Source organism: Callithrix jacchus, chromosome 10 (assembly GCF_049354715.1).
Source record: "Callithrix jacchus isolate 240 chromosome 10, calJac240_pri, whole genome shotgun sequence".
Classification (NCBI taxonomy): Eukaryota; Metazoa; Chordata; class Mammalia; order Primates; family Cebidae; genus Callithrix; species Callithrix jacchus.
In genome coordinates, this window is record NC_133511.1 from 116,567,119 (window position 1) to 116,582,261 (window position 15,143).

Here is a 15,143-nt window from a genome sequence, read left to right on the forward strand (position 1 = left end):
CCAGGGACGGTGGCTCATGCCTATAATCTCAGCACTTTGGGAGGCCAAGGCAGGCAGATCATGAGGTCAGGAGTTAAAGACCGGCCTGGCCAACATAGTGAAACCCTGTCTCTACTAAAAATACAAAAATTAGCCAGGTGTGGTTGTACCCACCTGTAGTCCCAACTATTTGGGAAGCTCAGGCAGGAGAATCGCTTAAACCTGGGAGGCAGAGCTTGCAGTGAGCCGAGACCACACCATTGCACTCCAGCCTGGGTGACAGAGTGAGACTCCGTGTCAAAATCAAAAATAAAAGTTAAAAAAGTCCTCTTATCTCATTACTTGACTTTAGCCAGGCCAAACAACCAACATTTTTTTTGAACTTTACCAAACATAACCTCCCATGTAACCTCCCAGGTGCTCAGAGGAAGGAAGACTCAAGGTGGTTCAAGGAGGGGAGGAGAATTAACAAATGGTAAAGGTCACACAGATATCAAACCAGAAAGGACTCATTCTCTAAGCCAGAAATTGAGCCCTGGCCACCACTGTAAAATGGCAAAGCCTTAGCTGCTGAGCTATAGCACTAGCTATAGAACTAGGCAGTTCCCATTACTCTTCCCAGAAGGAGCCTAAAGGCAGCCAATTTTGAGCTTGCAAAGACTTAACTACTCAAGATAATTTTTAGGACTAGCTGACATGAACCCCAAAATTCCTGTTCCCTGGATGGTAAAGACCAATTGAAAATTCTGCCACATGGTTATAGGATCAAGCTTCCAGAGACATGAAACAAGATGAGAGGGAAACTTCATCCAATGTTTTTTTTCAAGGACCTACAATGAAGTTTGTAACTGACCAGTTTGCTGGACTGGCTTGAACAGCGATCTTATGGGGTCCTAGGCCCACATTCTATCCTAAGGTACCCCTTTTTATAACAGAATGATACAGAAAGGCTAGTTTATAGCACAAGGTATATCAGATTTTCTACAGCTTAAGACTAGCCTCACAAATCCTTTGTCTCATTAATCAAACCTTCACAGAGCAGATAAACAGTGATTTATGCCATTAATTCCACCAGTTTGAGCAGAGAGAGGAAAGGGAAGGGAGAAAAATGTTGCCTGCAGCAGAGTGGGAAAGGTGAGGAGCTCAGGGAGGCCAGAGAAAGACCCACCCATTGCAGTGACACTGTAAAGTTCAGGTCATCACTTGTCAGTGTCAATAGATCTTTCCAGCAGTCCCATCAGCTCTCAACTTTCTCTCTTAGGGAGGAAAGAGCTCTTCATGTCCTGTGGTCCTGTACATGCCTAATCCTATCACCCATAGCCATCAGCAAAGAGTGTGAGGCAGATTAATCCAAAGAGAATAATGGTTAACATCTCGTCGTGCCAAACCTGTTCTTAGCCCAGAGGGACTTTACTGAGGCAGGGCCTCTAACTCCTAAATCTTAGGAAGGACTCTAACTGTTCCAAGTTGGGCCTCGAACCCAGGTTTGGTCAAGAGTCCTTATTAAGAGGGACTTTTAACACTCCCTGTCTTAGCAGAGATTCTGACTTCTCTAAAGTTGGCTTCTAACCAAATTCCATCCCATACTTGGATACCCCACAACTTACCCAAAGTCAGCCAATCCGTGTTGCAGTCTTCCTTTGGGTCAGGGGTCTCCTCAGTATAATCTTTTCATGGTCACCAGGAAGATGTTACCGGAAAAGGGTCCTGATCCAGATGCGAAGAGAGGGTTCTTGGATCTTGCGCAAGAAAGAATTCAAGGTGAGTTCACAGAGTAAAGTGAAAGCAAGTTTATTAGAGAAGTAAATAAACAAAAGAATGGCTATGCCATAGGCAAAGCAGATGCATGTGCTGTTTGACTAAGGATACTTATTGTTATTTCTTGATTATATGCTAAACGAGGGGCGGATTATTCATGAGTTTTCTAGGAGAGGAGGGGCAATTCCCGGAACGGAGGGTTCCTCTGCTTTTTAGACTATATAGGGTAAAATCCTGACATTGCCATGGCATTTGTAAACTATTATGGTAGTGGTGGACGTATCTTTTAGCATGCTAATGCACTATAATTAGTGTATAATGAGAAGTGAGGATGACCAGAGGTCACTCTTGTTGCCATCATGGTCTTGATGGGTTTTGGCCAGCTTCTTTTCAGTATGCTGTTTTATCAGGAAGGTCTTTATGACCTGTATGTTCTGCCAACCTCCTATGTCACCCTGTGACTTAGAATACCTTACCTACTGGGAATGCAGTCCAGCAGGTCTCAGCCTTATTTTACCAGCCCCTATTCAAGATGGAGTCGCTCTGGTTCAAATGACTCTGACAATAATGTTATGAAAAAAGCATGATGTACATTCAGCATGACCCCAACTATGTACATAACTAGAGGGATGTACGCCAATGCATAGACAGTAATTACATCTGGTTGGGAGGTTTTTCTGAATTATTTTAATTTTTTTCTCTTTTCCATGTTTTTTTGAGTTTTCAACAATGAGCATGTCTTTATTTACTTGAGAAAAATTTTTTTGAGAACCTACTAAGTACCAAACAATGATGGATATCGGGTAATTGTCAATTTTGTGCTCAGGAAAATAACCAACACACACTTATTTAAAAAACAAAAGAAACAAATTATTTGTAGAATATTTTTATGCCTGAAATGACCCAAAGCCTGTGGATTCTGTGACTGCTGTGCTCATTGACGTTCTCTTTTCAATTCACTGGAAAACAGTGAAAGAAGTGCAAATGATGGGAATTTTGGCTTAATTTAATTTTGCATGCCAGAGGCAGAACTGCTCATAATAGTCAGTGTGAGGACGTGGTGACCGATACGTTTCACCCATGCCTTCCCTGTTTTACTCTGTTCACCAGCAATTTCCTCTGCTTTTTATTGTAATAGAATGCATATACCTTTGTGTAACTTCCCTAGATGGCCACACTTAAGCAGTAACAGCCTAAGGTTAAAACTGAACTTTCATCTCTATAAGAAAGAGGCATCTAGTCTACAAAATTATGCATTTACATTGCAGAAGAGCAATTTTTCTTTTTCGAAAAAGAGGCAAGAGGGAAGTGCCACACCTGCTTGCTTTCTCAGATTCAGCACGTGCAACCTTCTGACACCATCTCATACAGAGTCAAACCATGACTGGGGTTCAGTCCTGTGTGGGCTTGGAACTAGTCCAGGTGCTTCCTATTTCTGCATTTCACCCGTGGAGAAAAGTCCAGTTACATTTGCTGGGACAACTCTCTTCCAGCAGGAATCTAGGAGGCCAGTGTGAAAATTGATAGTCAAATAAACACTAAATGGATTCAGAACTATGAATTTTATAGACTTGGAATAAACTTTTTTATTAAAAATATGGAAGGTATCAGTAAACAAAGTGATATTTTCTTTTCAGAACAATTGGCTCCTAAGATGATGTGTTAAGGGTTGCCTTGTCAGCTCCTTCCCCTCAGAGGCTCTTTCCACCAGTATTGTTTAGGTACTGAGCACAGAAATAAGAATATAGTGATTTCACAATTCCTTTGAATATGGAGGGTGAGAACAGAAGGCCCATGTGAAATTTTGCATATTCCCATTAAAATGTAGGCCAGAATTTGACGGCCCATGCCATTTTATTTCTTTTCTCTATTAGCACACTTTTTCTTCCTCACTCTTTCACTTTCCCTGATCTATTTTCTCATCATTGGTTATTCTCTTTCTGCTCCTTTTTTCTCATTGCCTTTTGCAAATTTAGATTTGGAGGACATATGTTAGTGATTTGAGGTGGTACTTAGACTGAACTAAAAAGGAGCTGGTGTGATGGTGTGAGCTTGTCATCTCAGCTACTCAAGAGGCTAAAACAGAAGGTCCCTTTAGCACAGGAGTTCAAGGCCAGCCTGGGCAAAATAGTGAGTTGAAAAAAGAAGGGAGGAAGCAAAGGAGGGAGGGAGGGAGGGAGGGGGAGGGGGAGAGAGAGAGAAAGAAAAAGAAAGAAAGAGAAGGAAGAAAGGAAGAAAGAAAGGAGGACACTCTGATGTGGAAAAGCTTAGCCTTTTCATGGCAGACATAACTCAGCAGTCATACCTTGGATTTTTACTTTATTCTGAGGTTGCCTTAGCATTATTCTCAACACAGTTCTCCAGGACATTCTAGTGAAAGACTAATTCATCAGTCATTAAATAAATACTCCTTGAGCATCTGTTATTGGTCATTTGAAGAGTCTAGAAGACAGAGTGAGCCCTCAGAGCCCTTGTTCCCTCTCCAGCTGCCCTCCAAGCTAAGCTCTACAAGGATTGAGCATTAGGACCAACTCACTTCCCCTGCCCATCTGCCTTCAGACTTCCAAATGACATTAGCGTGACATAAAAAGTGCCTCTTACATTCTCCTTAAGCTGAAAATGGTTTAACATGATCTTTGCACACACAAGACTGGAAACACACATAGTGAAATTTCTCTTATGTCATCATTTCTCAATTTCCACATCTTCCCTATCATGTGACTTCCTTCTTAAGTAATTTGAACAAAAGAAGTGACTGAACTATTATCGGTCTCTGTAGGTTAACTGCTGGAAGATTTCACATTTCTAAATTTACTTCATTGCTGGGGAACATAAAACCAATCTCACATTAAATCTTTTCCTCTTTTATCATGGGATATTCAGATGAACTTTGAGCTAAAGCAAAGTAAAAATTCCCACCATTTTTCTTTCTACCAGAAATAACCATGCATAAGTTAAGATGAAAATAAGCAATTTAAGTGAAGTGGTTCTTTCATCAGAAATACCAATTCAGAATTATGTAGAATTAAGAGATTAGGGTCCTCATTGAAATATTCCTATTGCCTCGTCTATTTGCTGGCAATCTCAATACAAGATTAAGAGCAAAGCCTGGATTGTGAGACTATTCAGTCTTTAGACTTGTTCTTGCTTGGCTAGTCACTGAAATATCTAAACTGTTAGAATGACAAATATGGATGGGAACTAGAGATTTCAGAATTGAAATATAGACAATATTCTAGCCCAGTAGGTCACTTGGCACAAGTTCTGGCTTTTCCCTAAGACTTCATCTTCTCACCTGTGAAACACAAACAATAGGAGCTTCCTCTATAGAGTAGATGCAGTTGCTAATAGGATTGCCTGCAATCCTCCATGTAAAGCTCTACAGGGTGCAGGCAGGAGCTCAGAATATATCAGCTCTCAGCTTTGCTGAGCTTGCTGTGCAGTCTTCAGGATGGGATTGTGGAAAAGACATGTTAGAGAATCTCATGAGCTTGACTTTCCCCCTGGTTACTGATTTGACAGTATGGGACATCATATTGACTCAGAGAGACCACCTGAACATTGTTTAGTAATATTGTAAATGAAGGCATGAATCTCTCTAAGGAAAACAATCTGGTTGCAATATCATCTGGATTGATGAGACAGGTAAATGAGAAGTGATTGGTTGTGGCTGGGGACAGGGGCTTATGCCTACAATCCCAACCTGGTGCACCCCTGTAATCTCAGCTACTTTGGAGGCTGAGGCAGGGGACTCACTTGAACCAGGGAGGTGAAGGTTGCAGTGTGCTGAGATTGAGCCACTGCACTCCAGCCCTGGGCAACAGAAAATACTGTCTCAAAAAAGAAAAATATAAAAAAGACGTGATTGATTGGTTACTTTATAAAAAAATCCATTTTAGGACTTCTTTAGAATGCAGTTGATAAGTGTTTTCTTTAAATGTTCAGCTAGTAAATATTTTAGGCTTATGGTTTCTGTGGTAGCTACTTAGCTCTGCCATTGTAGTGCAAAATAGGTGATAAGAAAATGCATGTGCATGAATTTGTTCCAATAAATCTTTCTACAAAAACAGGTCAGGGCTGGATTTGGGGAGGAACATGCACGAAACAGAAGGAAGTAGGCATTGTGTAAACCCACAGGACTCTGCAGCTTCCTTCAAGGATTTGTGAAAGATGGTTGACCACACCCTGTTGAGGTTAGCAGCTCTTCAACTTGCATCCAGATGAGAAAAATCTTCTCCACCCAAAACCCTTATCAGCTTCTCCTCTGCCAGGGCCAGAGTCTCCTACTATGAAGCTAAACAAAATATATCCCTTTCTCGAGTTCCCAGCTCTGGGCATCATGCCTACATTCTTGGGTCTCTCATTAAGACTAGATATTTGGAAAATGATTACTATGGCCAATGCAGTCGTTTGTAGTTAAATCATTTTTATGAAAAAAAAAAAAAAAATAGAGGGGGCACTAAGATAACCGAGATACGCCAGTACCAGAATGCAGCTCCCAGTGAATGAGACGCAGAGGGCTGGAGGACTTCATGGTTCCAAACGAAGTGCCAGGTTTTTTTCTGTAGGTCTGATAGGGCACTGGAATTGAGCCCAGCAAAGGAGCTGCAGGGCAAGGGCTGCCCAGGGGGGCAAATCAAGACCGGAGGGGCATGTCCCCACCTGAAACATGCAGCCGGCTCAGAGGGCCAGGAGACTTAACGACCTCAGTGCTCCATTTTGGATCCTGTGCTTGCCTTATTCCTTCTGCAACCCACAGTCCATGGCGGCCCTGCCAGACGGTGGGGCGCCGTGGGTAGTTGATGCAAATCTGAGCAGCGGCTACCATCAGGCTCAGCAAGTTGTTACTGGGCGGGACCTGGGCGGGAGTTTGTACTAAGGCCAGTGGGACAGATTGTCCCACAGAGAGAGGCAGAGTTGAAAGCAGGGAAACAGACCATAAGGCCAGCAGGCCCCACCCCCACAGAACTCAGATGGAAGCATTCGCTGGAGAGGTTGGCAGCAAATACACCAGCTTGACCCCGACCAGGAAGATAAAGCTCTGGGAGAGATGCCATTCAGAAGGCAGGGCCAATCTCACCTGCAAACAAACTCGAGGGAAGGACCACCCACCCAACAACCTTACTGAACCTGAGAGAGCTCAGCAGCGTCCTCTACAGGCCAAAAAAAGATACAGCTCCAACCTCAATAGAAAGTCCACTCCTCCTGAAAGAGACTCCTCCTGAAATCACCCAACTTCAAAGATTAAAGGGAGATAACTCCAAAAATATGGGAAAAAACCAGCGCACCAAAGAACAGAACACCTCTTCTCCTCCCAGGGATAACAACTCTTCACCATCAAGGGAACAAAAAAAGACAGAGAATGAATCTGATGAATTGACAGAAGGAGCCTTCAGAAGGTGGGTAATAACAAACTTCTCTGAGTTAAAAGATCATGTTCTAACCCAATGCAAAGAAACAAAGAACCTTGAAAAAAGGTTAGATGAAATGCTAACTAGAATAACCAGCTTAGAGAAGAACATAAACAACATGATGGAGCTAAAAAACACAGCATGAGAACTTTGCGAGGCATACACAAGTTTCAACAGCTGAATCTATCAAGCGGAAGAAAGGATATCAGAGATAAAAGATCAAATCAATGACAAAATGAGAAGGCTAGATTAGAGAAAGAAAAGTGAAAAGAAGTGAACAAAGCTTCCATGAACCATGGGATTATGCTTGATCGGTGTACATGAATGTGACAGGGAGAATGAATCCAAGCTGGAAAACACTCTTCAAGATATTATCCAAGAGAACTTTCCCAATCTAACAAGGCAGGCCAACATTCAAATCCAGGAAATATGGAGAACACCACAAAGATATTTCTCAAGAAGAGCAACCCCAAGTCGCTCCTTGACATAGTTCTCAGATTCACCAGGGTTGAAATGAAGGAAAAAATCCTAAGGGCAACCAGAGAGAAAGGTCGAGTGATCCAAAAAGGAAAGTCAGACTCACAGCAGATTTCTCTGCGGAAACCTTGCAAGATAGAAGGGAGTGGGGGTCGATATTCAACATCCTTAAAGAAAAGAACTTTCAACCTAGAATTTCATATCTGGCCAAACAAAACTTCATAAGTGAAGAAGAAATTAAATCCTTTACAGGAAAGCAATTGCTGAGAGATTTAGTCGCTTCAAGACCTGCCTTACAGGAGCTACTGAAGGAAGTATTAAACAGGGAAAGGAATAACCAGTAGAAGCCACTGCAAAAATGTACCAAATGGTAAAGAATAACAACACAATAAAGGAGCCACATCAATTAACGGACAAAACAACCAGCCAGCACCAAAATGGCAAGCTGAAATTCAAACGTTTACCCATCTGACAAAGGGCTGATATCCAGAATTTAGAAAGAACTCAAACAGATTTACAGGAAAAAAACAAACAAGCCCATTCAAAAATGGGCAAAGGATATGAACAGACACTTTACAAAAGAAGACATATATGAAGCCAACAATCATATTAAAAAAATGCTCATCGTCACTGGTCATTCAAGAGATGCAAATCAAAACCACATTGAGATACCATCTCATGCCAGTTAGAATGGCGATCATTAAAAAATCTGGAGACAACAGATGCTGGAGAGGATGTGGAGAAAAAGGAACACTTTTACACTGTTGGTGGGAGTGTAAATTCGTTCAACCATTGTGGAAGACAGTGTGGTGATTCCTCAAGGCCTTAGAAATAGAAATTCCATTTGACCCAGCAATCCCATTACTGGGTACATATCCAAAAGACTATAAATCGTTCTACTGTAAGGACACATGCACATGAATGTTCATTGCAGCACTGTTTACAATAGCAAAGACCTGGAACCAACCCAAATGCCCATTGATCATAGACTGGACTGGGAAAATGTGGCACATATACACCATGAAATATTATGCAGCAATCAGAAATGATGAGTTTGTGTCATTTGTAGGGACATGGATGAATCTGGAGAACATCATTCTCAGCAAACTGACACAAGAACAGAAAATGAAATACTGCATATTCTCACTCATAGGCAGGTGATGAAAAATGAGAACACATGGACACAGGTAGGGGAGTACTAAACACTGGGGTCTATTGGGGGGAAAAGGGGAGGGCCAGCAGGGGGGGTGGCTGGGGAGGGATAGCCTGGGGAGAAATGCCAAATGTGGGTGAAGGGGAGAAAGGAAGCAAAACACGCTGCTATGTGTGTACCTATGCAACCATCTTGCATGTTCTGCACTTGTACCCTAAAACCTAAAATGCAATAAAAAATTTTAAAAAAGAATATTAATGTTGAATGTAAATGGCCTAAATGACCCAATCAAAAGACACAGACTGGCAAACTGGATAAAAAGTCAAGACCCATTGGTGTGCTGTATTCGGGAGACCCATCTCACATGCAAAGACTCACATAAACTCAAAATAAAGGAATGGAAGAAGATTTATCAAGCAAAAGGAGAGTAAAAAAAAAAGAAAAAGCAGGGGTAGCAATCCTGGTCTTTGATAAAACAGACTTTAAGCCAACAAAGATCAAAAGAGAAAAAAAATGGTATTGTATAATGGTAAAATGATCAATGCAACAAGAAGAACTATCCTAAATATTTATGCACCCAATGCAGGAGCACCCAGATACATAAACAAGTTCTTAAAGACCTACAAAGAGACTCCACTGACAATATTGAACAGATCAATGAGACAGAAAGTCAACAAGGATATCCAGGACTTGAATGTGGATTTGGACCAAGCAGACCTAATAGACATTTACAGGACACTCCACCCCAAATCGACAGAATGCACATTCTTCTCAGCACCACATTGCACTTACCTCAAAATTGACCACATAATTGGAAGTAAATCACTCCTCAGCAAATACAAAAGAACAGAAATCATAACAGTCTCTCAGACCACAGCACAATCAAATTAGAACTCAGGATTGCAAAAAGCACTCAAAACTGCACAATCACATGTAAACTGAACAACTTACTCCTGAATGATGAATGGATAAACAATGAAATGAAGACAGAAATAAAAACATTTTTTGAAACCAATGAGAATGAAGACACAATGTATGAGATCCCATGGGACACATTTAAAGCAGTGTCTAGAGGAAATTTTTAGCAATAAATGCCCACATGAGAAACAAGGAAAGATCTAAAATGGACACCCTATCATCAAAATTGAAAGAGCTTTTTCAAAGAGGAGCAAGACAAAAAAAAAACACAAAAGCAAGCAGAAGACATAACTAAGAAATAACTAAGATCGGAGCAGAACTAAAGGAGATAGAGATACAAAAAACCCTTAAAAAAATTAGTAAATCCAGGAGCTGGTTTTTTGAAAAGATCAACAAAATAGACCACTAGCTAGACTAATAAAAAAGAAAATAGAGAAGAATCAAATAGATGCAATGAAAAATGATAAAGGGGAGATCACCACCAATTCCTCAGAAATACAAACTACCATCAGAGATTACTACAAACAACTCTATGCACATAAACCAGTAAATCTGGAAGAAATTGATAAATTCCTGGACACTCGCATACTCCCAAGACTAAGCCAAGAAGAAGTTGAAACACTGAATAGACCAATAACAAGGGGTGAAGTTGAAGCAGCAATTAATAGCCTACCAACCAAAAAAAGTCCAGATGGGTTCACAGCTGAATTCTACCAGACATACAAAGAGGAGCTGTACCACTCCTGTCGAAACTATTCCAAACAATACAAAAAGAGGGAATCCTGTCTAACTCTTTCTAGGAGACCAACATCATCCTGATACCAAAATCTGGGAGAGACACAACTAGAAAAGAAAACTACAGGCCAATATCCATGATGAACATTGATGCAAAAATATTCAATAAAATACTGGCAAACCAAATCCAATAGCACATCAAGAAGCTTATCCATCATGATCAAGTAGGCTTCATACCAGGGATGCAAGGCTGGCTCAACATATGCAAATCTATAAACATAATTCACCACATAAACAGAAGCAAAGGCAAAAACCGCATGATTATCTCAATAGACGCAGAGAAGGCCTTGGACAAAATTCAACAGCACTTCATGCTAAAAACTCTGAATGAACTAAGTATCGATGGAACGTAACTCAAAACGATAAAAGTTTTTACAACAAACCCACAGCCAATATCAGACTGAAGGAGCAAAAATTAGAAGTATTCCCTTTAAAAACTGGGACTAGACATGGATGCTTTCTTTCACCATTCCTATTCAATATAGTATTGGAAGTTCTAGCCAGAGCAATCAGGCAAGAAAAAGAAATAAAGTATATACAATTACAAAAGGAGGAAATCAAATTGTCTCTATTTTCAGATGGAATGATCATATATTTAGAAGACCCCATTGTCTCAGCACAAAATCTCCTTAAGCTGATAAGTAACTTCAGCAAAGTCTCAGGATACAAAATCCATGTGCAGACATCACAAGCATTTCTATACACCAATAACAGACAAACAGCAAGCCAAATCATAAGTGAACTCCCATTTACAATTGCTACAAACAGAATAAAATACCTAGGAATACAACCAACAAAGGAGGTAAAAGATCTCTTCAAGGAGAACTACAACCACTGATCAAGGAAATAAGAGAGGACACAAACAGATGGAAAAGCATTCCATGCTCATGGTTAGGAAGAATCAATATTGTGAAAACGGCCATGCTGCCCAAAGTAATTTATAGATTCAATGCTATCCCCATCAAGCTACCATTGACCTTCTTGACTCACAGCAGATTTCTCGGCAGAAACTCTATAAGGCAGAATAGAGTGGGGGCCAATATTCAACATTCTTTTTTTTATTGCATTTTAGGTTTTAGGGTACATGCGCAGAACATGCAAGATAGTGGCATATGTACACACATGGCAGTGTGATTTGCTGCCTTCCTCCCCTTCACCTATATCTAGCATTTCTCCCCATGCTATTTCTCCCCAACTCCCCACCCACCGCTGTCCCTCCCCTATTCCCCCCAAACAGACCCCAGTGTATAGTGCTCCTCTCCCTGAGTCCATGTGTTCTCATTGTTCAACACCCACCTATGAGTGAGAACATGTGGTATTTCATTTTCTGTTCTTGTGTCAGTTTACTGAGAATGATATTCTCCAGGTTCATCCATGTCCCTACAAAGGACACAAACTCATCGTTTTTGATTGCTGCATAATATTGCATAATGTATATGTGCCACATTTTCCCTGCCCAGTCTATCATCAATGGGCATTTGGGTTGGTTCCAGGTCTTTGCTATTGTAAACAGTACTGCAATGAGCATTCGTGTGCATGTGTCCTTATAGTAGAACGATTTATAATCCTTTAGATATATACCCAGTAATGGGATTGCTGGGTCAAATGGAATTTCTATTTCTAGGTCCTTGAGGAATCGCCACACTGTCTTCCACAATGGTTGAACTAATTTACACTCCCACCAGCAGTGTAAAAGTGTTCCTATTTCACCACATCCTCTCCAGCATCTGTTGTCTCCAGATTTTTTAATGATCGCCATTCTAATTGGCGTGAGATGGTATCTCAATGTAGTTTTGATTTGCATTTCTCTAATGACCAGTGATGATGAGCATTTTTTCATGCTTGTTGGCCTCATGTATGTCTTCTTTTGTAAAGTGTCTGGTCATATCCTTTGCCCACTTTTGAATGGGCTTGTTTTTTTCTTGTAAATCTGTTTGAGTTTTTTGTAAATTATGGATATCAGCCCTTTGTCAGATGGGTAAACTGCAGAAATTTTTTCCCATTCTGTTGGTTGCCGATTCACTCTAATGACTGTTTCTTTTGCTGTGCAGAAGCCGTGGAGTTTGATTAGGTCCCATTTGTCTAAATTGGCTTTTGTTGCCAATGCTTTTGGTGTTTTGGTCATGAAGTCCTTGCCTACTCCTATGTCCTGAATGGTTTTGCCTAGATTTTCTTCTAGGGTTTTTATGGTGTTAGGTCTTATGCTTAAATCTTTAATCCACCTGGAGTTAATTTTAGTGTAAGGTGTCAGGAAGGGGTTCAGTTTCTGCTTTCTGCACATAGCTAGCCAGTTTTTCCAACACCATTTATTAAACAGGGAATTTTTCCCCCATTGCTTGTTTTTGTCAGGTTTATCAAAGATTGTATGGTAGTAGATATGTTGTGTTGCCTCCAATGCCTCTGTTCTGTTCCATTGGTCTATATATCTGTTTTGGTACCACCCCTATGCTGTTTTGATTACTGTAGCCTTGTAGTATAGTTTGAAGTTCGGTAGTGTGATGCCTCCTGCTGTGTTCTTTTTACTTAGAATTGACTTGGCTATGTGGGCTCTCTTTTGGTTCCATATGAAGTTTAAGGTGGTTTCTTCCAGTTCTGTGAAGAAGGTCATTGGTAGCTTGATGTGGATAGCGTTGAATCTGTAAATTACTTTGGGCAGTATGGCCATTTTCATGATATTGATTCTTCCTAACCATGAACATGGAATGTTTCTCCATCTGTTTGTGTCCTCTCTTATTTCACTGAGCAGTGGTTTGTAGTTCTGCTTGCAGAGGTTCTTTACATTTCTTGTTGGTTGTATTCCTAGGTATTTTATCCTCTTTGTAGCAATTGTGAATGGCAGTTCGTTCTTGATTTGGCTCTCTTTGAGTCCGTTATTGGTGTATAGGAATGCTTGTGGTTTTTACACATTGATTTCGTATCCTGAGACTTTGCTGAAGTTGCTTATCAGTTTCAGGAGATTTTGGGCTGAGATGATGGGGTTTTCTAGATATACTATCATATCGTCTGCAAATAGAGACAATTTGGCTTCCTCCTTTCCTATTTGAATACCCTTTATTTCTTTTTCTTGCCTGATTGCTCTGGCTAGAACTTCCAGTACTATATTGAACAGGAGTGGTGAGAGAGGGCATCCTTGTCTAGTGCCAGATTTCGAAGGGAATGCTTCCAGTTTTTGCCCATTCAGTATGATATTGGCTATTGGTTTGTCATAAATAGCTTTTATTACTTTGAGATACATTCCATCGATACCGAGTTTATTGAGGGTTTTTAGCATAAAGGGCTGTTGAATTTTGTCAAAGGCCTTCTCTGCATCAGTTGAGATAATCATGTGGTTTTTGTTTTTGGTTCTGTTTATGTGGTGAATTACATTTACAGACTTGTGTATGTTGAACCAGCCTTGCAACCTCAGGATGAATCCTACTTGATCATGGTGGATAAGCTTTTTGATGTGCTGTTGCAATTGTCTTGCCAGTATTTTATTGACGATTTTTGCATCTCTGTTCATCGTGGATATTTGCCTGAAGTTTTCTTTTTTTGTTGAGTCTCTGCCGGGTTTTGATATCAGAATGATGTTGGTCTCAAAATAATTTGGGAAGGATTCCCTCTTTTTGGATTATTTGGAATAGTTTCAGGAGGTATGGTAACAGTTCCTCTTTGTGTGTCTGGTAGAATTCAGCTGTGAACCCATCTGGACCCGGGCTTTTTTTGTGTGGTAGGCTCTTAATTGCTGCCTCAACTTTAGATCTTGTTATTGGTCTATTCATGGTTTCAACTTCTTCCTGGTTTAGGCTTGGGAAGATGCAAGTGTCCAGGATTTTATCCATTTCTTCCAGGTTTACTTGTTTATGTGCATAGAGTTGTTTGTGATATTCTCTTATGATGTTCTGAATTTCTGTGGGAGCTGTGGTGATTTCCTCTTTTTCATTTTTTATTGCATCTATTTGGTTATTCTCTCTTTTTCTTAATCTTGTTAGTGGTCTGTCTATTTTGTTGATCTTTTCAAAAAGCCATTTTCTGGTTTTATTGATTTTTTGAAGGGTTTTTCGTGTCTCAATCTCCTTCAGTTGTGCTCTGATCTTAGTTATTTCTTCTCTTCTGCTAGGTTTTCAGTTTTTTTGATCTTGCTCCTCTAGCTCTTTCAATTTTGATGATAGGATGTCAATTTTGGATCTCTCCACTCTTCTCATGTGGGCACTTATTGCTATATATTTTCCTCTAGAGACTGCTTTAAATGTGTCCCAGAGATTCTGGTATGTTGTGTCTTTGTTTTCATTGGTTTCAAAGAACTTCTTTATTTCTGCCTTCATTTCATTGTTTATCCAGTCAACATTCAAGAGCCAGTTGTTCAGTTTCCAGGAAGCTGTGTGGTTCTGAGTTACTTTCTGAATTCTGAGTTCTAACTTGATTGCATTGTGGTCTGAGAGACTGTTTGTTATGATTTCCATTCTTTTGCATTTGCTGAGAAGTGATTTACTTCCAATTATGTGATCAATTTTCGAATAGGTGTGATGTGGTGCTGAGAAGAATGTATATTCTATGGATTTTGGGTGGAGAGTTCTGTAAATGTCTATCAGGTTTGCTTGTTCCAGGTCTGAGTTCAAGTCCTGGATATCCTTGTTAATTTTCTGTCTGGTTGATTTGTCTAATATTGACAG